At 42.4% G+C, this 22,372-nt stretch overlaps 1 long non-coding RNA gene across 1 annotated transcript in view; it reads left to right on the top strand.

The window, feature by feature from the left end:
- Positions 1-21,671, top strand: part of LOC132346133 (uncharacterized) — a 50,322-nt gene extending 28,651 nt beyond the window's left edge. Inside the window, exon 3 of the long non-coding RNA XR_009495870.1 lies at positions 20,439-21,671. This is a non-coding gene — a long non-coding RNA (uncharacterized lncRNA). The remainder of the gene's footprint in view (positions 1-20,438) is intronic.
- The last annotated feature ends 701 nt before the right edge of the window (positions 21,672-22,372 follow it).

Genomic DNA, 22,372 nt, shown 5'->3' on the forward strand with positions numbered 1-22,372 from the left:
ATGCTCGTCCTAGACACATGCTATGTCTTGATCTGAGTGGTGGTGACAAAGGTGTACACATATTTAAACACAGAGCAGCACACTTCAGATTGGTGCATTTTATGCTCTTCACTATTTGTATGTCATATCTCAATAAAAAAGAAAAGTAGATTTTATATCCATTTAGTGCCTAGGAAAATTCCCCTAGTGACCTAAGTTTCCCTTATGTTAAAAAAAGAGAATTTGTACCAGGAAAGGCCAGGACCCCCCTGGGAGGGAAGCAGAGATTGAACATCACATCAGGATCAGCTGGGAAAACCAATGGGAGAAATCAACAGATGCTTCCTCTGTGGATCTGGCCCCTCCTGAATTCTCAACAAGGGGCTCAGTCCACCCTTTCCGCTTTCCACTTTCACATTTTCCTTTCTGCAGCTTGTGACAGAATGAATTGTATCTGCAAAATTCATATACTGTAACCCTTATTCCCCAATATGAATGGATTTGGAGATAGTCTTTAAAGATATAGTTAAGGTTAAAAGAGGTTATTGAGGTAGGCTTTGAGTTAACCAGACTGGTGTTCTTCTCCCCTCTCTCCCTAACTGCACTGAGCGGCAATCTTAGCCTCTGACCAGGGATTGAACCTGTGCCCCCTGCACTGGAAGTGAGGAGGCTTAACCACTGGACTGCCAGGGAAGTCCCCTAACTGGTGTTCTTATAGGAGGAGATTAGGACACAGATACACAGGACAGAGCGCGTGAAGACGTAGGGAGAAGACGGCCAATGGAAGCCAAGGAGAGAGACCTTAGAAGAAATTAACCCAACACCTTGACCTCAGACATCTAGTCTACAGAATGTAAGAAAATGAAAATGAAATTTCGGTTGTTTAAGGCACACAATCAGTGGTGCTTTGTTCTGGTACTCAAGCAAATGACTAGACATTCTTCCCCTGGTTGAGACAACTCACATCCCCCCCTTCTTACTTCCTGCCGGCTGAGGTGGCTTCACCTCAGCAGCCTTAACTTTATGCCTAACCTGTGTCCAGACCTTAGGGCCAGAGGGTGCTTGGCATTCTGGACCCAGCACACACTCCAAGGACAAACCATGGTAGACAAACCCTGGAAGCCCAAGCCCCCATTTCTGAAAGAGGAAAAAAGAAAATGTAGAGAAAGGGATGGAGTCTAACAGCTCGCAGTACCTCATGCAACATACCAGTCTTCTTAGCTTCAAGCTTCTCCCCAAATGAAGTGACTGCTTTGTCCAATTTGGACATTTTTTCTTTAAATAAAGAAAGAAGTGGGAGACGGAGCAGGTGAGGTCCAGAGCATCATGGAGCTGTTTTTCTAAAATTTTTTAATGTTTAAAATTTTATTGTATTTAAGTCTCAAAGAACCATGTGGTTTTTAAATTTTATTTTGGTTGGTTGTTTTATGTTAGCATTGTTAAAACCATGAGAGACTGATGTGTACTTCCAGGAAGATAGGGTAGATACAATCTATTCCTTTTGTTAATACAACTAGAAAGCCTGGATGTTTCATATAAAAACCACGAAAGGTGGAAAGAAGAGGGTGGATCAGCTAGAGACCTGGGAATATAAAGAATGATACAGTGGTGAGTTCCTGGGTTTTCTTTTTGCTTCACATATCGCAGATGTGAGCTGAGGAAGCAGGCAGCTGGGAAATACCAAGGGACACAGATAAGAGAAAGTCCCAAGTGAAAGCAGTCTTCTCCATGTCCTCTCTATTATCTCTCTATGCCTTTTCTATGTCCTCTCCATAACCTCTGTATGCCCTCTCTAACCTCTCATGTCCTCTCTATGGCCTCTGTGTGCCCTCTCTATCTTCTATGACCTCTCTATGCCTTTTCTATGGTCTCTCTATGCCCTCTCCATGCCCTCTCTACGATCTCTCTAAGGCTTCTCCATGACCTCTGTATACCCTCTCTATGCCCTTTCATGCCCTCTCTATGATCTCTCATGCCCTCTCTATGTCTCTATATGTCCTCTCTATCTTCTATGACCTCTCTATACCCTCTCTACAACCTCTCTGTGCCCACTTCTTGCTCTCTCTATGCCCTCTCTAGCCAACAAAACAGGGACAGGACCTCTTGCAATGGCAGGTTATTTTAGATAATGACTGTTCTACTCCAGTCAAACACCACAGGAAAAACTGTGGCCCTACTCATGCCAGAAAAAGCCAAGTAAGGAATCTAGACTTTCATCTTCACAGGCTTCAAAGAGGTACCCCTCCCCTATGTACTTCCCTATCCTGCATGGGGGTGATGTCAGAGAAAACTGAGCAGGGACTCCACCCCACGGGTAGGAGTAACACCACTCAACAACAGTAGAGTACACATGTACACACGTGCCTACAGAACAGCTATACTGGACCATACTGGGGCCACAGTGGAATCAAATTAGAAACCGTTAGCACAAAGTTGCTTCCCTGTGGCTCAGCTGGTAAAGAATCTGCCAGAAAATCTCCAAGCACTTGGAAATTAAATAGTGGGTTACTATGTTTTCTCGGGGGATTGGCCCTTTAACGATTATATAATCCCTTTTGTCTGTCTCTGATAATTTTCCTTGCTTTGAAGTCTCCTTTATCTGATATTAATATAACCACTCCTACTTTCCTTTGAGTAATGTTTGCATGATATATCTTTTTTCCATCTTTCTGCTTCCAACCTACTTAAATGGTTACCTCTGAAGTGGATTTCTTGCAGATAGCATATATTAGGATCATATTTTTTAGTTTACTCTGCCAATCTCTGTCTTTTAATTGGTGTATTTAGACCATTACAAGCACTGAATATTTTCCACATATGACTGGGAACAGGGCAAGAATGTCCACACCCACTGCTCTAATTCAACATAGCGCTGTGAGTACTGGCTGTGCAGTAGACAAGATTTTTAAGGAGATAAAAGACAAACGCATTAGAAAGAGAGAAATGAAACTGTCGCACTTTGTAGATGGTATGATTTTCTACACAGGAAATCCCAAGTACATACCTCAAAGCCCCTAGAATTAGTGAGCTACATAGATCACAGGATATAAAATAAGCATACAAAAGCCAACTGACACTAAAGTTAAAAATATGCTACCATTGATAGTTACTGAAAAATGAAGTGCTTGGGTGTGAATCTAGCAAACCATGTGTAGGAGCTGTATGCTGGAAACATAATGCTACTGAGAGACGTCTCATAGGTAAGAAGACTCAAATAGCAAAGATATCAATTCTTCCCAAACTGATATACAGGTTTAAAGCCATTGATATTAAAATCCCAGCAAGAGTTTTTTGTAGATATAGCCAAAATATTATTCCAAAATGTATATGAAGTAGAATAGCTTTAAAAAATTTAAGAAGAGTAAAGTGAAAAAAATGTCTGTCTATATAATTCTAAGACTTATTATAAAATATGTAATACTACATAATAAGTAATCAAAACTGTACGGTATTGACAGGGGAAAAGATACATACATCAATGGGATAGAATAGAGAACCCAGAAATAGACTTACAGAAATATGCTCAACTGACTTTTGACAATGATGCAAAACCAATTCAGTGGAACAAAGATAGCCATCTTTAACAAATGTGCTAAAGCACATCCATCCGTAGGCAAAAAAAAAAAAAAAAATTGTATCTAAACCTTGGTCTCACACCTTATACAAAGAATAACTAAAAATTGACCACAGACTCAAATGTAAAAATATAAAACTTTTAGGAAAAAAATAAGAGAAAATATTTGCAATTTAGAGCTAAGCAAAGACCTCTTCAGTTCAGTTCAGTCGCTCAGTCGTGTCCGACTCTTTGCAACCCCATGAATCGCAGCCCGTCAGGACTCCCTGTCCATCACCAACTCCCGGCGTTCACTCAAACTTACATCCATCAACTCAGTGATGCCATCCAGCCACCTCATCCTCTGCTGTCCCCTTTTCCTCCTGCCCCCAATCCCTCCCAGCATCAGGGTCTTTTCCAATGAGTAAACTCTTCGCATGAGGTGGCCAAAGTATTGGAGTTTCAGCTTCAGCATCAGTCCTTCCAATGAACACCCAGGACTAATCTCCCTTAGGATGGACTGGTTGGATCTCCTTGCAGTCCAAGGCACTCTCAAGAGTCTTCTCCAACACCACAGTTCAAAAGCATCAATTCTTCATCACTCAGCTTTCTTCACAATCCAACTCTCACATCCATACATGACCACTGGAAAAACCATGGCCTTGACTAGATGGGCGTTTGTTGGCAAAGTAATGTCTCTGCTTTTTAAATATGCTATCTAGGTTGGTCATAACTTTCCTTTCAAGGAGTAAGCGTCTTTTAATTTCATGGCTGCAATCACCATCTGCATAGATTTTGGAGCCGTCCAAAATAAAGTCTCCCACTGTTTCCCCATCTATTTTCCATGAAGTGGTGGGACCAGAGGCCATAATCTTAGTTTTCTGAATGTGGAACTTTAAGCCAACTTTTTCATTCTCCTCTTTCACTTTCATCAAGAGGCTCTTTAGTTTCTCTTCACTTTCTGCCATAAGGGTGGTGTCATCTGCATATCTGAGGTGATTGATATTTCTCCTGGCAATCTTGTTTCCAGCTTGTGCTTTTTCCAGCCCAGCATTTCTCATAATGTACTCTGCATATAAGTTAAATAAGCAGGGTGACAATATACAGCCCTGACTTACTCCTTTTCCTATTTGGAACCAGTCTGTTGTTCCATGTCCAGTTCTAACTGTTGCTTCCTGACCTGCATATAAGTTTCTCAAGAAGCAGGTCAGGTGGTCTGGTATTCCCATCTCTTTCAGAATTTCCCACAGTTTATTGTGATCCACACAGTCAAAGGCTTTGGCATAGTCAATAAAGCAGAAAGAGATGTTTTTCTGGAACCCTCTTGATTTTTCCATGATCCAGTAGACGTTGGCAATTTGATCTCTTGTTCCTCTGCCTTTTCTAAAACCAGCTTGAACATCTGGAAGTTCACGGTTCATGTACTGCTGAAGCCTGGCTTGGAGAATTTTGAGCATTACTTTACTAGCGTGTGAGACGAGTGCAATTGTGTGGTAGTTTGAGCATTCTTTGGCATTGCCTTTCTTTGGGATTGGAATGAAAACTGACCTTTTCCAGTCCTGTAGCCACTGCTGAGTTTTCCAAATTTGCTGGCGTATTGAGTGCAGCACTTTCACAGCATCATCTTTCAGGGTTTGAAATAGCTCCACTGGAATTCCATCACCTCCACTAGCTTTGTTCGTAGTGATGCTTTCTAAGGCCCACTTGACTTCGCATTCCAGGATGTCTGGCTCCAGGTGAGTGATCACACCATCATGATTATCTGGGTCATGAAGATCTTTTTTATACAGTTCTTCTGCGTATTCTTGCCACTTCTTAATATCTTTGGCTTCTGTTAGGTCCATACCACTTCTGTCCTTTATTGAGCCCATCTTTGCATGAAAGACTTCTTATGACATCAAAAGCATAATCTATAAAAAAAATGGATGAATTTGGACTTCATCAAAATTTAAAACTTTTGCATTACAGAAGACTATGTTAAGAGAATGAAAAGCCAAGTCACAGACAGTGAGAAAATATTTGAAAACCATACATCTAACCAAGGACTAGTATCTAGAATATATAAAGTACTTTCAAAATTCAACAGTTAAAAAAAATTGATTAGAAAATGAGCAAAAGACATAAAGAGATATTTCACAAAGAGATATAAAGATGACAGATAAGCACATAAGATGTTTCACATTTTTAGCCACTGGGCAAGTAAAAATTAAAACCACCGTGAGCTATCACATCTATTAGGATGCCAAGGATGCAGATACATTGGTGAGAATACTGGTGGGAAGATAAAATGGTACAGCCACTTTGAAAACCATTTTGTCAGTTTCTTTCATAAAATAAACCTGTAGCTACCATATGACTCAGCAACTGCACTCCTGGGCATTTGTCCCAGAGAAATGAAACTTATGTTCACATGAAAAACCTGGCCACAAACTTTTATAGCAGCTTTATTCATAATAGCCACAAACTGGAAACAACCTAGATGCCCTGTAGTGAACAAATTGTTGAACTAATTCTGGTACCTTCTTGCCATGGACTACTTCTCAGTACTAAAAAAAAGAACCAAATATACACAGCAACCTAGATGAATCATTAAAGAATTAAGCTGAGTGAAAAAAAGACAATCCTATATTTCATGCCATGTATTTAACATTGGGGCTTCCTAAGTGGCACTAGGGGTAAAGAACTTGTCTGCCAAGGCAGGAGTCATAAGAGATGTGGGTTTGATCCTTGGGTCAGGAAGATCTCCTGGAAGAGGGCTTGGCAACCCATTCCAACATGGAGAGAGGAGCCTGGTGGGCTATAGTCCATGGGTTGCAAAGATTCGGACATGACTGAAGCGACTTAGCGTGCACTCATATATAACATAACTGAAATGACAAAAGTGTAGAATGGAAAACAGTAATGGTTGACAATGGCTCAGGAGGGAGGGAAGTGACTTTGGATATGAAACATCAACCCAAGGGATTCTTGTGATGATGGAACTATTCTATACCTTGACTGTGCCAGTATCAGTGTCCTGGTTGTGATACTCTTACTATAGTTTCATAGAATGTTACCACTAGGGGAAACTGGGTGCAAGGTTACTGGATCTCTGTATTGCATCTTTCTTTCTTTTCTTTTTGGCCACACTGTGCTGGGGGTGGGGGCATGTGGGACTGGTCTTAGTTTCCTGACCAGGGGTCAATCCTTGCCCTGGGAGCCTGGAGTCTTAGTCACTAGGCCACCAGGGAAGTCCCTCTGCATTGTCTCTTACAACTACATGTGATTCTGCAGTTACTGCAAAACAAAAAACTTAATTTAAAAAATGAGAAAGAAAACAGTCAGTACAAGGAAAATAATTCTCAATGTAGACGCTGGTTCAGCTTACTATTTATGATCCTGGTGTATTTTATGACCACGGTCTTTCTAAGAGTTTAGTTTGTACTGATTCAATATGGAAAGGAAAGGGATAAGACATCAACATAAGGAATAACACATCAGCAGAGGGAATCTGTTTGGCTAATGTAAACTTGCTGCTCACCAGCAGCTGACCCTTCGATGAGAAATGGAGCATAACTCTTGGTGGTACTCAAAGTCTATCCAGATGAGGTCCCCCCAGCTGTGTGTTGGCTTCTCTTTGTAAACATTCAATGAAGGAGAGGCTGACAAGGGTCTTGTCTTTATGAGCCCTGTGCATCTGATTCCCAGAAAGAAGGGGAGTGTGGCATGAACAGATTTCAAGATTTGAAAAGACTGTCCTTTAGTCAAACATCAGGTCTGTCTTTGCTTCTTTAAATGACGGAAGAAGATCGTCTTTGATTTCTGCCTAGCTTCATGGCACCTTCAGTCCACAGATGGGGTGGAGGGAGATGAGCGCACATGCACAATGGCTCCTTCTTTCTGCCCAGAGGCAGAGGAAGTGCAGCCCACCTAGTGTGGGGCATCAGAAGGACATGACACTGGGAAGGACACGGTGGGTGACTGGCACAGCCCCTACTTCTGTGATGCTGGTTGCAGTTATGGAGATGCTCCCTTCTCACCCCGCAAGGCTGGGCATGACCTACCTCTTTCACATTCCTACCTTTCACACTGCCAAGAGGGAAGAAGGTGGACCAGAAAGTGAAAGTGTTAGTTGCTCAGTTGTGTCCAACTCTTTTGTGACCCCATGGACTGTAGTCCGCCAGGCTCCTCTGTCCACGGGGATTCTCCAGGCAAGAATACTGAAGTGGATTGCCATTCCCTTCTCCAAAATGGGAGAGATTCTGCTATCAGTGCACAGCATCTGACTCCTGACCTCCAGCTTCAATGCAGGATACCTGAAACAAGGCACAGATAAGTAATACATGATACCTCTTAAATGTTTCCCCAAATTTCATGCCCCATACATGGAGGAGAGGAAATACAAACCCCCAGGGGATGCAAGGCTGCAGCCTGAGACAATCCATGACATACTAAAAATTTCCTTGAGGTTTCATGTTTGCATAAAACTCCATACCATATCTGTTTTTATGATTGTAAAAAAATGTGTTGAATTACTCACCATCCAGCAGCCTGAACTTTCAGAGACACGGTCATACTCAACTCTCAGCTTTGGACATAGACTAGGTCATGTCATGCTGGAGCTGAGGGTCTGCACTCAGGAACCAGACTGCCTGGAGGCAAGTCCAGCCTCTGCCTCTGGCAAACTGGATGACCTTGGGCAAGTCCCTCTGTGTCTCAGCTCCCTTATTTATATTACGGGAATTATAGCAATGTCTACTTCATGGCTTGTTGAGAAGATTAAGAGTTAATATGCATTGGGATCTCCCTGGTGGTCTAGTAGTTAAGACTCCATGCTTCCAATGTAGGGGGCATGAGTTTATTCCATCTCTGGTTGGGGAATGAAGATCTCACATGCCACATGGCACACAAAAAAAGATAAGTTAATTAAAACATCTAGAAAGAAAAGAGTTAATATGCATCAAACACTGGATGTGTGTTTGTGTGTTGGTTGCTCAGTTGTGTCTGTGACCCCATGGAACTAGCCTGCCAGGATTCTTTGTCCATGGAATTCTCCAGACAAGAATACTGTAGTGGGTAGCCATTTCCTTCTCCAGGGGATCTTCCCAACCCAGGGATCAAACTCAAGTCTCCTGTATTGGAGGCAGATTCTTAACCATCTGAGCCAAGCCAAGGAAGCTTGGTACACATGCTCAATAAACATTAGATGGCATCCTTATGAGTCACTCTCTGGCATTTCACATCAGCTCACAGATCCCACTTAAAAGCAGTTTATATCACAGCAGAGATAAAAGGTAAAAAATAACTGCAAGGTAAAAAATCTGAAAAATTATTCCTACTTCAGGATAGTGAATTTAGACACAAAGCAATATGTTTTTGTGGTGTTGGCAGGAATGTCTGGGCATAGACTGGTCCTATGGTCACTTTAAAGTGAGGCTTCTGAATCCATTCGGTAACCAAACCTGCCTCCCTCTTTTCACCAAGCTGCCGAAGGATCTGTGCTCCGTGAGACACTGAATAGTATAAATGAGACCACTCAGAGCTCAGGCCCTGCAGTTCTGTGCGTCAGCACTCTGCGTACTCCCCTTTTTAATAAATGGGTGAATGCTACATTTCAGCAACGGTGATACTATCCATGTCCTCCACGGCGGCTACTTAGTTGGCTGCGCTCAGGAAGTCTGAAAGGCTGTGGAGAACGTTAACAGGCCTCAAGTGAGGCCTTTCGTGGCAGCTCTTAGTCAAATGCGGGGCAGCGAGAAGCTTCTGAAGCTGGCCCAAGCTAAACACAGGATTTGTCACACGCATGGCAATGACATAAAACTGGTGTGTGACGGTGCCCCTGGTTTTCCTGAAATGCGAGACTCCAGTCCAACCCTGAGTACTGGGGGCGGTTGCTCTGGCTGGTTACCTTTTCATCAAAGATCCTTAGAAGCCAGAATCCTTTGTGCTGCGCAAAAACAGTCACCAGCTGTTTTCTGTTTCCACCGAGGGCGGGACAGGAGGAAATAAAATGGATCAAACAGTACAGACAGGATTTAGCTTAGACACAAGAGAAAACATCCTGACCGAGAGAACCCCTGAACAGTCAGGGAGAGCTATAGGGGAATCATAGAGTCCTCTTCTCTGAATATCCTTTTTAAAAAACCGCAACGTGGACGGAGGAGGAGAAGACACTCTGAATCAGTGACCAGCAGCCAACATTCCTAAAAGAGGGGGATAATTTTTTACCAACTCCTCATTTTCTGAAATACTGATGGAGAATGAAAGGCCCTCTGGATTAAATAGTGCACGAAACACTCCTGTAATCGTCGTTAACGGCCTTCTATCTTAAAGGGATGTTGTTGTTTAGTCACTCAATCACACCCGACTCTTTGCGACCCCATGGACTGTAGCCCACCAGGCACCTCTGTCCATGGAATTCTCCAACCAAGAATACTGGAGTGGGTTGCCATTCCCTTCTCCAGGGGAATCTTCCTGACCCGGGGAATCAAACCAGGGTCTTCTGCATTGCAGGCAGATTTTTTACCATCTGAGCCACTAGGAACCATGCTGTAAATTGCCAGTGTGAGAACTAGAAGATGGTCAAGATTCCCTCCACACTTATCATTCTCTGATCCTGGGATGCCTTTATCTCCCCAAAAATCACATACTCTGTCTTCAAAAGAAGCTCTGAGGGTCCTCAAGGTGAGGCATCATAACATGGTTAAGCTTGTAACGAAGTCACCGAGGGATACAAGCATTGAAACACCATGGGGGTCGAACAGTTACTAGGAACATAAACAGAGCATATACAATTTCAAAAAATAATGGAGAATTTCAAAAATTTTAAAAATTTCAAAAAAAATTTATGAAGAATTTCTCTCATTTCATCGTCACAACAATACTTCAATATCCTTATTCTAGGAAGCCATGTGCAGAAACCGTTTCGGCCCTTGGGATCTTACTTACACCAAGAGCCTAGGAATCCTCACACCTCCCAGCTGGTAAGGGGAGCAGTTGGGTGTGCAGTCATTGTGACCCCTGGGGCTTTGCTCCACGAGTCTCTGTTTTTTCTTGAGTCACCCCTCCCTTGGTTCTCTTGTGGCTTGTCTCTTGCACTGAGCTTGTGGTGTGAGCCTGTTTAACAGTCATAACTAGGAGGGACCAAAGGAGCCCCAGGGATGAGAGGAAGGAGGGAGAGGCTTAGATCAGCTCAGTTCTGAAAACTAGAAGAGAAGGCAGTTGAAAGAGTAAGATCCCAAGGGCCAAAACTCTTGCTGCCTCTCCTGGTTCCCACGCCCACTCCGGACCACCACCCTCTCCCTGATTCAGGAAAAAACCTTTTAGTCTTTGTCAACACAGTGCTCTAGGCAGTGGGACCAGAACTGGCAGTGAACATGAAACCTTTTTGCTCTACCTACCTGACACAGAGCTGGTTTTCTTTTAAAACATCTCAAACCCATTTACACCTCAGACATAACATTTATCATAGCAGAACCACCCAACTGGTAAATTAAAATGACAGTAGCAAAGGCGTGACCAGCTGATCGCACACAGCCCTGCTGAACCACCCACCACTTCCTTGGGACTTAGTGCAACCCTCGATAGTGCTCTGAAGCGTTCCTCTAAGTGCACCCCTTTTGCTGCCTGGCCAATTCATGATAGGGGTAGAAGTAAACACCTGTGAAAGGAGAAGAGGGTGTTGGAGAGGGCCCCAGGGGTGTTGGCCTCAAGCCAGGAGTACTGGGTGCTACTCCCAACCCAGGCTGGGAAGGGAGTGGAGCCTTTGAGTGCAGTCTTCACTCCTGGCTCACAAACCAGCCAGAGGGAGAATGTCTGGGATGCCGCTCCAGGGGTCTGACCCAGCTTTCAGACATGGTGTCCACCTTTTCAATTAAAGCACCTTCAGCCCCAGTGAGACCACACTCCAGCCTCCTTTTCCCTCCTCAGCTCAAGGAAGAAACAAGAAGTCTGAAGAACCAAAGAAAGCCTACCCACAGGAAATATCTGCATATCAAAAGCACTTGAAGTTGGTTTGCAGAATGAGTTTGCAGAAGTAACTGAGAAGTAATTCTAGTCACTGAAGACGAAATGTTTCTGAAGAATGAAGAGTCTAGAGGGAGAGAATGCAGAAGACAAAAGGGGCTTGGTGACAACCTTTGGTCACAGCAGATGGAACAGGAGTCTCTCTTTAACTGACGTGACCTGGATGCTAATACCATTTCTTAGGGGGCAAAGCAGGGCAGTTGTGCTCGTTGTTTGCCTTTCAACTATTTCTCCTCAAGGAAAGAGGTTAATAAAGCAGTTATGGGTAGGTTTGAGTTTTTCTTTTTCTCTTTTGAAGTGGCTAGTGAGCTATCCTTGCTCCATGTAAGGATTTAATTCCAAGACTTCTCAGATGAAGTCTAGAATGGTAACAATACAGCTTTTCAGGAAAATAAAATTTTTTTCACCCTGAGGATATGTTTAAATAGATCTGCAGAAAAAGAAGATGATGTGGAAAGAGAAGAGCTGCCATGACTCTGGCAAAATACTAAAAATGAGGGGGGAAAAAAAGAGAGAGAGAGACAGAGGTGCAAGAACCCACAAAAAGACCATGAAAGAAGAAAGAAAATGAACAGAATCATGGAGAATGCCTGAACATCAGGACTCACCATCTGTTTATTCCGTCTTTTATCTCTCCCATTTGGCAAGGCTGAATCTAAGAGAATTCATGTAATAAAATAGTCAAACACTCTTGCTTCACTACACAGTAGAAGCTGTAATATCATCATCAACATTGTCAGCTATATTCAGGTGCCAACTTGCTAATATGGCCCGCACTTTCTGCCATAACATCGAGAGATGAGAAAAGGAAAAATCCCCAGAGAAATGACAGAAGATGCTGCTGGGCTAGTTCTTGCCTGACTCTATTGAAAGTCAGTGATGGTGAAACTGAGTCTCCCTAAAAACGAGCTCCCTTGCTGAGTTTATGACTAATCACTCTATTAAAAACTGTATTTCCATTCTTGTCTTGCCCCTGTTCCTCTCAAGATTGCAGAGTATCAAAAAAAAAAAAAAAAAGGCAGGGGGGAGGCGGTGTAAAACTGAACAGGACCCTGTGGGGCCTTCCCAGGTACAAAAGACCCTCCATGTCCCCTGTTTTTGTTTTTTGTAGAAAAAGGCTATAATCTTCTATGCCTTCCTTGAGTTGCAAAGAGCAGACTTAAGCAGTTACTATTTAGGGAAGTGAGAGAATGAAGAAACAAGGGAAAGCAGTCAAGCAAGAAAAGTAATGACAGTTTAACCAATGGTTCAGCAATAAAACAAGAGCTTTAGTTCTTCCTAAATAAATATACATAACAATCTGATGCATATCTCTGAGTTATTCTGAACAAACTAAGATTCCCCTCCTCCAACCCAGGTGGGAAATTGTTGCTATTACCTGCTGCCCACAAGCACATAGACCCCAGACTGGTTGGAACCAAAAGTTTGATGATTAAGATTTCCAAGATATCATGTTGTTACCTCACAACCAACCAATCAGAAGAAAGTCCAAAAGCTGTAATCCTCACCCAAAATGTTGCCTTTGAAAACTCTTCCCTGAAATCTGTTAGGGAGTTCGGGTCTTTTGAGCATGAGCTGCCCATTCCCCTTGTTTGGCACCCTGCAATAAATGCTGTACTTTCCTTCACCGCAACCCAGTGTCAGTAGATTGGCTTTGCTGCGCAGCAGGCAAGCAGACCCAATTTGGTTCAGTAACAGTTTAATGGAGAACTACCTAGAGTTTAGGGAGAGACTCAAAGATAGCTCCAAATCTCAAGAGAAAAACACCCTTTGGTACCATCTCTGTGACTTGTAAGTAGGTTTCTATTTTGAAGCACTGGATTTTCAGATAAGTAAAATGTTACTTGCAAAAGTAGTCTGACCATCCATCAAGCAACTTTCATGGGTTCAGTAGGAGTTCATTAGGAGAAGAAAGCCAGTAAAGAGGGTCTTGACATGGTCTGGGGACTCCAGGAATGTAAAAAGATCTATATTCTAAGTAATGTTTGGCTCCTGAGTGAAAGAAGGAACAGTTTGAGGGTTCTGGGGAAAAGATAGAGCACTGACAGGCAATAATCCTGAGTTTCTGACATTTACACAGGAGGCTTTTACATCCTTCATGTATACAAAGAGTCTGAAGAAAGATGAGTTTTCCACTGTTAATTTCTTACCCTATCTATAACAAATAATTAATGAGAAAGAAAACCTGCATAAAAAAAAATTTCTTTTAAACTAACCCATTAAAGAGAGAATTGTACATTTAATTGCTGCACACTAACAAAATAATATACATTAAAGGGAAAGATAAGGGGGAAAAAAGGAGGGAGAGGGAGAGATTCTAGATAAAGAACCGTGTTTCCTACCAAAAGAAGTATGCAAACAAAATAGACTGGGCAAAAGACACTAAAGGAAAAGAGAAGGAAGCTAAACAATGACTTTATTGATTTAAGACATGTGGATTTCATTAGAAAAGCTGAATGCATAAAAATGGGTTGTGATATCTGAACCGAGGCAAGGAGCAAAATTAGGTCACAGAGCTCCTCGGACAAAAGGAATGATGAATCTTTATTAGGTAATTGGACTCAGAGGTAGGAGGAAAAAAATAACTCTTTTCCTCCCTAACCCCACTTTGGATAGTTTTTAAGCCTTCAAAGGTAAATCTACATGTTGAACTAAAATGGCAAATCCCAGAGCCCCACTTTTTGATACAGCATCTGCACTGCCAAAGAATCTCTGAGCCAAAAACTGGAGATTCCTGGGGAAAAACACTCATGCTGATATGGAAATAAATAATGTAGAGATCAAAGTAACACTTGTAAGATGCCCCAGTGGCCCCAATGCAAAGCTTCAGCTGAATTTGAAAGTAATAAAGTAGCAATAACAATATTTTTTCACTTGGATAGACATTTTCCTCTGAAGAGCTCATAACCCATGGTAGCTTATATAAAGCTGATATGGTATTCATATGGGAGCCTCATTGTAATAATAATGGACAAGAAACAACAAACACCAAATGGTTTAAATAAGAAATTGTGTACTTCAATAAATATTTACATAGAGAGTATGATGGGAATCTTTTTTTTTTATAAACCTCTTAATTTAATTTTGACCCTTTGACTTGGCAGGCCAAGCCAAAGCAAAAGTTTTAATTATGAGAAATGGTCTTTTTAAACTCTTAGAGCTTTCTTTCTGCTCTCTTCCTTCCGTATATTCCTTTTCCTAGAAATGTCTCACTTTTATCTGTGACCTTGCTGCCTCTTCCTGCTTCCCACCAAGAAGTAGGATCCCATAACCTGGCCCTTCCCTAGAACCCTTGTGTATCTGATCTCTTCAGGATCTTGTTCTCTTGGGACCAGCCCCAAGGAAGGGCTCCTCCCATCAACCCACATCAGTTCATTTCAGTTCAGTCACTCAGTCGTGTCTGACTCTTTGTGACCCCATGAATCGCCGTACGCCAGGCCTCCCTGTCCATCACCAACTCCCGGAATTCACTGAGACTCCCGTCCATAGAGTCAGTGATGCCATCCAGCCATCTCATAGGAAGGAGCTATTGGCCAAGTGTTTGATCCCTATCAGATAACGTGCTGTGCTAAACTGTCTTAAGTCACTTCAGTCATGTACAATTCTTTGCAAACCCATGGACTGTAGCTGACCAGGCTCCTCTTTCCATGGAATTCTCCAGGAAAGAATATTGGAGTGGGTAGTCATTCCTTTCTCCAGTGAATCTTTCCAACCTGGAGATCAAACCCAGGTCTCCTGTATTGCAGGTAGATTCTTTACCATCTGAGCCACCAGAGAATCAGATAATACTTACACTTGAATAATTGCCTTAGATGCATTTCAATATACAATAAGTTGAGCTAAATAACTACGGATAAATTTATTGTCTGAAAAAAATTTAATAGCCTCTTATATTTTAGAGGAGTAAATGGGTATTTAGAACACCTGATCCTGCCAAATTCTTTGAAAGTACACCAACAGATACAACATGTAACCAGCCTGTTCCCAAGGATTCAAGACTTACTGAGGCAAGTGTAACTTGCATTGTAAGGCTGCTGTATGGTGTGAGGGAGGGACTCAGACATCTGGATCTGGAAGGTTCCTCCCTGTGTAGGGACCTGGGGGCAGACACACAGAATAGTGCCTGTGACTATGTTTTGAAGAGGGGTCAGATTTCAGTAGGTGGGTTGGGAAGGAAAAAGGCACACCAAAAAGGTGGAGCAAAGTTAAGAAGAGTCCTAACAGGAGCTTGTTCCTCAGACAGCCCTCAGGGCTGTATCAGAGCTACAGGCCTGGATGGTGCAGACAAGGAAAGGGGAGTCCCAGCATCAGGTCAGCCCCCCCACCCCCCATCCCTCACAGACTCCCTGCTGGCTAGCGTGGTCCAGGCTGTCACTCAAAGGATTCCTGAGAGAGGACTGGGAAAAGAAAGGACTGGAAAAGCATGTTGGGATTCCCATGTGACAGAACCCAGATGCCAAGCCAAAGAGTTAAGACTTAATTCCAAGGATATTAGGGAGCCTCAGAAGCACAGTAAATAAACTTTTCAGACTCACCTGGGTTAATGTGTGTGACTATGTGGGCATACATCTGTGCCTAGGTGTGAGTGTGAGCATGTGTATATATGTAGGTCTCTGTGTGTGGATGTGGATGTGTATGGGTATGTATGAATATGTCTACCTATGTCTGTGTGTGTGTGTGCATATGCCTAGATATATGGGCGTGTGTGAGTGCAATATGTCTGATTGTACGTGTAAATGTGTGAGTATGAATGTTGTGTGGGTATGTGTAGGAGTGTGTGAAGGCGGCCAGGGAGAACTGTGACCCTGATGGGCTACTCAGAGTGGAGGGAGTACTGAGCTTCATGCAGGAGGCACTTGATGCGCTCTGACATGAACCAATCACTCCCCCTGAGGCTGGACAGAGCCCAGCTTTGGGAATGAGGGCTGCCAATCCCAGAGGCCTCTGCTGCCCTGGTCAGGAGCTAAGCCCTGGCATGATCCTCTGTGACGTCACCAGACCATCAGTGAGGGATGGTGGTCAGTGAAGGATCAGAGCCCTCCCGCTATGTGCTTCATCCCCTAATGGAATGCATGTCTTCCCTTCCTCATCCTTTTCTCTTCTTCATGCCCTATTTTTTAAAAAAAATTTCATATGTGTGTGTGTGTGTGTGTGTGCACATATATAACTTTAAAAACATAGATTCCAAGGAAGAGATGTGTTGTAGGGTTTTATTTGGATCCTCTTCTTCAAGCTGTCACTCATTAACAAAGTGACCTTGAACAAGTGACATCACCCATTCCTTCATTCTACAAATGTTTTCCTAATATATACCTCGCACTGTGCTTCTTTCGGAGAAGGCAATGGCACCCCACTCCAGTACTCCTGCCTGGAAACTCCCATGGATGGAGGAGCCTGGTAGGCTGCAGTCCATGGGGTCACTGAGGGTTGGACATGACTTGAGCGACTTCACTTTCACTTTTCACTTTCATGCACTGGAGAAGGAAATGGCAACCCACTCCAGTGTTCTTGCCTGGAGAATCCCAGGGACGGGGGAGCCTAGTGGGCTGCCGTCTATGGGGTGACACAGTTGGACACGACTGAAGTGACTTAGCAGCAGCAGTGCTTCTTTACTAAAGTGACTTTTACAAACAAAACAAGGGTGGGGCTTTCAGTCTAGCAGGGGAGCTAGACGTTACAAAAAATCAAACAAATCTATAACTATACACTGAGAAAAATGTGGAATAAGAAAAATGTAAAGAATGCTATGAGAGGGTGTATTGGGGGCCTTATTTTCCTTCAGAGAAATAGAAGGATGCTTCCTAATGTTAATCAAAAGTGTTGGCACTGAGCCAGTGGAGTTGCTGTGAAGATTAAACAGGTTTGTGTGTGTACCACAGTGCCAGATAAGACAGTGCTTCTTATTATATTGGGTTGGCCAAAATGTTCGTTTGGGTTTTCCATAAGGTCTTACAGAAAAACCCAAACAAACTTTTTGACGAACCCAATATTATTGCGGTGGAGGCAGAACATTTAAGAAGTGTCCTCTTGGCTCAGGTTATGGACAGGGGAGGAAGGACATTGCCTGCTTCTCCCCTGAACAGAAGGTCAACCCCAGCAGGGCTGGCCAAGGTAGCTGAGCTGTGACACACACAGGGCCACAGAACCATCGCTCAGAAGGAGAGCCCATCCTGGGGAGAGGCTCAAGGGCAAACCATTTACGGGCCCCCAGTGCCGGGAGGGAGCTGTCACCGCGAAGTCTCCTGGTTTCCAGGTCAGATCCTGCTCCAATCTCGCTTTCCTGCCTATACGCAGCACCATCTTGAAGTACGGAAGTGAAATGCATGTGACCAAATCTGGTCCAAGCAAACTGTTCCAAATTAGAAGTATTTCTCAGGTCAGTTTTCAACTTTTGACTTGTTCAAAAAAGTTGAACCCAACTTTCCCATTAGTAACCAACTAGTAACAAGTTGATATTCTGTATTCAAAAAATCACTAAGAGATTACTATTAAAGAGAATCCTAGTAAGATTTTGTTTGTTGTTGTTGTTGTTTGTTTTATTTTTAATATAAATTTATTTATTTTAATTGGAGGTTAATTACTTTACAATATTGTATTAGTTTTGCCATATATTGACATGAATCTGCCACAGGTGTACACATGTTCCCCATCCTGAACCCCCTCCCACCTCCATCCCCGTACCATCCCTCTGGGTCGTCCCAGCGCACCAGCCCCGAGCATCCTGTATCATGCATCAAACCTGGACTGGCAATTTGTTTCACATATGATAATATACATGTTTCAATGCCATTCTCCCAAATCATCCCAACTTCTCCCTCCCCACAGAGTCCAAAAGATTGTTCTATACATCTGTGTCTCTTTTGCTGTCTTGCATACAGGGTTATCTTTACCATCTTTCTAAATTCCATATATATGCATTATTATACTGTACTGGTGCTTTTCTTTCTGGCTTACTTCACTCTGTATAATAGGCTCCAATTTCATCCACCTCATTAGAACTGATTCAAATGTATTCTTTTTAATGGCTGAGTAATGCTCCATTGTGTATAGGTACCACAGCTTTCTTATCCATTCATCTGCTGATGGACATCTAGGTTGCTTCCATGTCCTGGCTATTATAAGCAGTGCTGAGATGAACATTGGGGTACACGTGTCTCTTTCAATTCTGGTTTCCTCAGCGTGAATGCCCAGCAGTGGGATTGCTGGGTCGTATGGCAATTCTATTTCCAGTTTTTTAAGGAATCTCCACACTGTTCTCCATAGTGGCTGTACTAGTTTGCATTCCCAACAACAGTGTAAGAGAGTTCCCTTTTCTCCACACCCTCTCCAGCATTTATTGCTATTTTTTAATTGTGGTAAAATATACATAACATAAAATTGAATGTTTTGACCCATTTTTGGAGTACAGTTCAATGCCATTAAGTGCATTCACTCTGTTAAGCAACCATCACCACCTTCTATCACTAGAACTCCTTTCACTTTGCAGAACCAATGCTTTGCACCCATTAAACAACATCACCGACTCGATGGACATGAGTTTGAGCAAGCTTCAGGAGTTGGGGATGGACAGGGAAGCCTGGCATGCTGCAGTCCCTGGGGTGATGTTGAAGCTGAAACTCCAATATTTTGGCCACCTGATGCAAAGAGCTGACTCGTTTGAAAAGACCCTGATGTTGGGAAAGATTGAAGGCAGGAGAAGGGGACAACAGAGGATGAGATGGTTGGATGGCATCACCGACTCAATGGACATGAGTTTGGGTAAACCCTGGGAGTTGGTGATGGACAGGGAGGCCTGGCATGCTGCAGCTCGTGGGGTCGAAAAGAGTCGGACACAACTGAGCGACTGAACTAAACTGAATTGAACCTTGTTCTTTGCTCTCCTCCCCACTCCCATCTAATTTCTGCCTTTTGAACTTGATCCTCTAGGCACCTCATGTAGCTGGAATCAGGCAGTATGTGTCTGGCTTACTTGACTTTAACATAAGGTCCTCATGGTTTTTAGCAGCTTACATATGTCTCTGAGCCTAGGAAACAGGTTAAATTGGGAATACATCTGGCTAGAGAGGTATCACAGCCAACGTGACGAGTGGGCAACCAAGGCAGACTGCCTGGTGTGAAGCCTGGATCCAACATTATGAAGCTGTGTGATTTGGGGGTGAGTCATTTATAGTCTGTGTCCCCTGGGTTTCCTTAAATTTAAAATGGAAATAACGACAGTGTACATTCATGGGGCTATTGTGAGGATCAAATAAGCTAATGAATGTAAAATACAACAATGCCTGGCATAGAGTCTGCTCTGGACAAATGTTAATACAATTTAAAATAAAGGACATACATGGATATATGTCTAAACATAAAATTATAAAGTTTATATTCTCATGAAACATGTAATTTGAATTATTACAAAGAAAGTAACAAAAAGTCGACTCTCAAAAAGAATGCCTTATATTCATTTGGATATTAAACATGAATTTTCTATTTGAGACACAGAAAAGCTTGTTAAATATAGCAGCCCCCAGTCATAAGAAAAAATGAGATCTAAAAAGATATTGGAAAGGGTTATAAAAGATATGCCCCAAACCGCAACCTGACAGACACCACAACCAAAAGGGTGAACATTCAAGAAGTAGAAAGTAAAACTTAAAACACTAAGTGATGAAGCAAAATAACCCACTATTGCTAATGTTTAGAGGTTTAGTGAACTCTCAAAGGGAGGGGGAGAAAAACACTATTGTTGCGTATATTTATGTAATAAATTTCCCCTTTATTGAGTGAAGAAGTGGCTGTTTTTCTTTGAAAAGCTCATTTTATAGATTCTAAAAAACCAAAAGCTCTCTTTGAGTGTAGATATTGCAAATGGAATTTCTTAACTTTCTCAACCCAGTTTTTGTTTTCTCATCAGAGGTCATCCCTGTGGCTTGTGGCTCAACGATGAAAACACACCTTCTAGAGTCCTGTCATCTGCTCTCCTAGGACTTCTGAAGGGGAGCCCAGCTGCCCCATTGGTGGGACAGTGGCTTGCCGATAGCATAACTGGTGAGGTTTGCATCATCTCCTCAAATGGTCACAGATTGGCGTTTCTTCCCCCATCCCTTTTATTCCTTTGGCATGCAGTGAACCTTGGGATAGACCAAAAAACCTAATGTGGCTTACTGTGGAAACATGGAGAGGGCCATTTGAGTCAGGTCATGGGTTTAAACGTGGGACAGCCTGAGGTCGGGTCCATCCCAGGTCTGAAATCAAATGGTTCTTCACTTACAGCAGGGCTATAAGGACAAAGAACCAAATTGCTTTGACCTTACAGTGCCCATTTCAGAAATATGGCTTCTTTTAAGAGAGTATACTTACAATTCTCTTAAGTTTTTATTTGGTTCTTTTTTTGTGCTGTGCTGGCCCAATTAGAGTCTTAAAGGGGTTTTCTGAAATGTTTCCTCAGGAAACACATGGAATGCACTCTGACAAGGAAGCCCACATTCCCACTATTTATTGAGGCTCTTCGTTTTCACCTCTCAAGTATCTCAGGCCTTTATACAAATGCTTTATTTACCAGTAAAGACTCAAGACTTCAGACTGAGGGAAAGGAAAGTGGAACCAGTGGAGATTAATGGAATCCCTGTAAAGGGGAAGATGTTTAATTAATTTTATTTTTAAAAGCAGGTTTTCAAGGGCCCTAGAAAATTCCCCTAGAGTTGTTTCAATAGAAAGAAAACACAGTACGTGTCAGGGTATGAAAACAGGAAAGGGGTGTGAGAGTAGCCGCTGTTTGATCATCTCAATCAAGGGGAAATTTGTCTGAGGTAAACAGTTCTCAGAAATAGCAATCATTTCATGAACTTGATTTTTAAAATGGTTGTGGTATCCTCTCAGTCCGGCCTGGCCTGAAAGTCCTCACTGTTCAGAGACACGAAAGCCAATGTAAATTAGCGGATTATCTTAGGACTGGAAAGAATTAACTTGGGACCCAAAGTGGTGATGAGTTTACTGCTTAGAGACAATAAGGTCTAATTTGTGGAGATCAGAAAATAAAAACAAAATAGAATTAAATATCTGACAATACCAGCATGGAAATTGAGAGGTTTTTATAGGTAAGACATCTGGACACACTTGGAGTATTCAAAAGGATGAAATTTTAACAATAGAGTCGTTAATTAGAAATTCATGACAAAATTTCTAGTAGAGCCACCGAAAGACTAGAAATAGAGGGGATAATTTCCAAACTAGTAAAGAGGAGGAAAGTAATAACAGAAGAAAACTTACCTCATAAACTAATATAACCACTATATTGCTTACAGTAAAGAAATTACTGAACTAAGCATTTGATTTAAGAAGTTAACTATAAGAAACACAGCACAATCCATCCAAAGGGAGTAGGGAAAAGGAAATAATAAAGATAAGAGTAGAAATTCATAAAACAGGAAAAATGAAAATAGAGAAGATCAAGATGCCAGAAACTGGATCTTTAAAAACACAAATAAAAACACTTTCAGCAAAACCGATCAAGGAAAAAGGTAGATGGTATTAAGACTAAAAAAAGAAAAGGACTAAACCAAAAATCTGCCTGCAGTGCAGGAGACCTGAATTCAATCCCTGAATCCGGAAGATCCCCTGGAGAAGGGAATGGTTACTCTCTCCAGTATTCTTGCCTGGAGAATTCCATGGGCAGAGGGAGCCTGGCGGGCTACAGTTCATGGGGTCTCAAAGAGCTGGACACAACTGAGCTGAAAAAATTTCAAACCACAGATATAGCAGAGATTACAAAGATAAAGAAGAATATTACAAACAAGTTTATAAAAATAAATTGAACACTTGGGTAAAGTGGACAAATCCCAGAAAAAT

This window comes from Bos taurus, chromosome 9 (assembly GCF_002263795.3).
Source record: "Bos taurus isolate L1 Dominette 01449 registration number 42190680 breed Hereford chromosome 9, ARS-UCD2.0, whole genome shotgun sequence".
NCBI lineage: Eukaryota > Metazoa > Chordata > Mammalia > Artiodactyla > Bovidae > Bos > Bos taurus.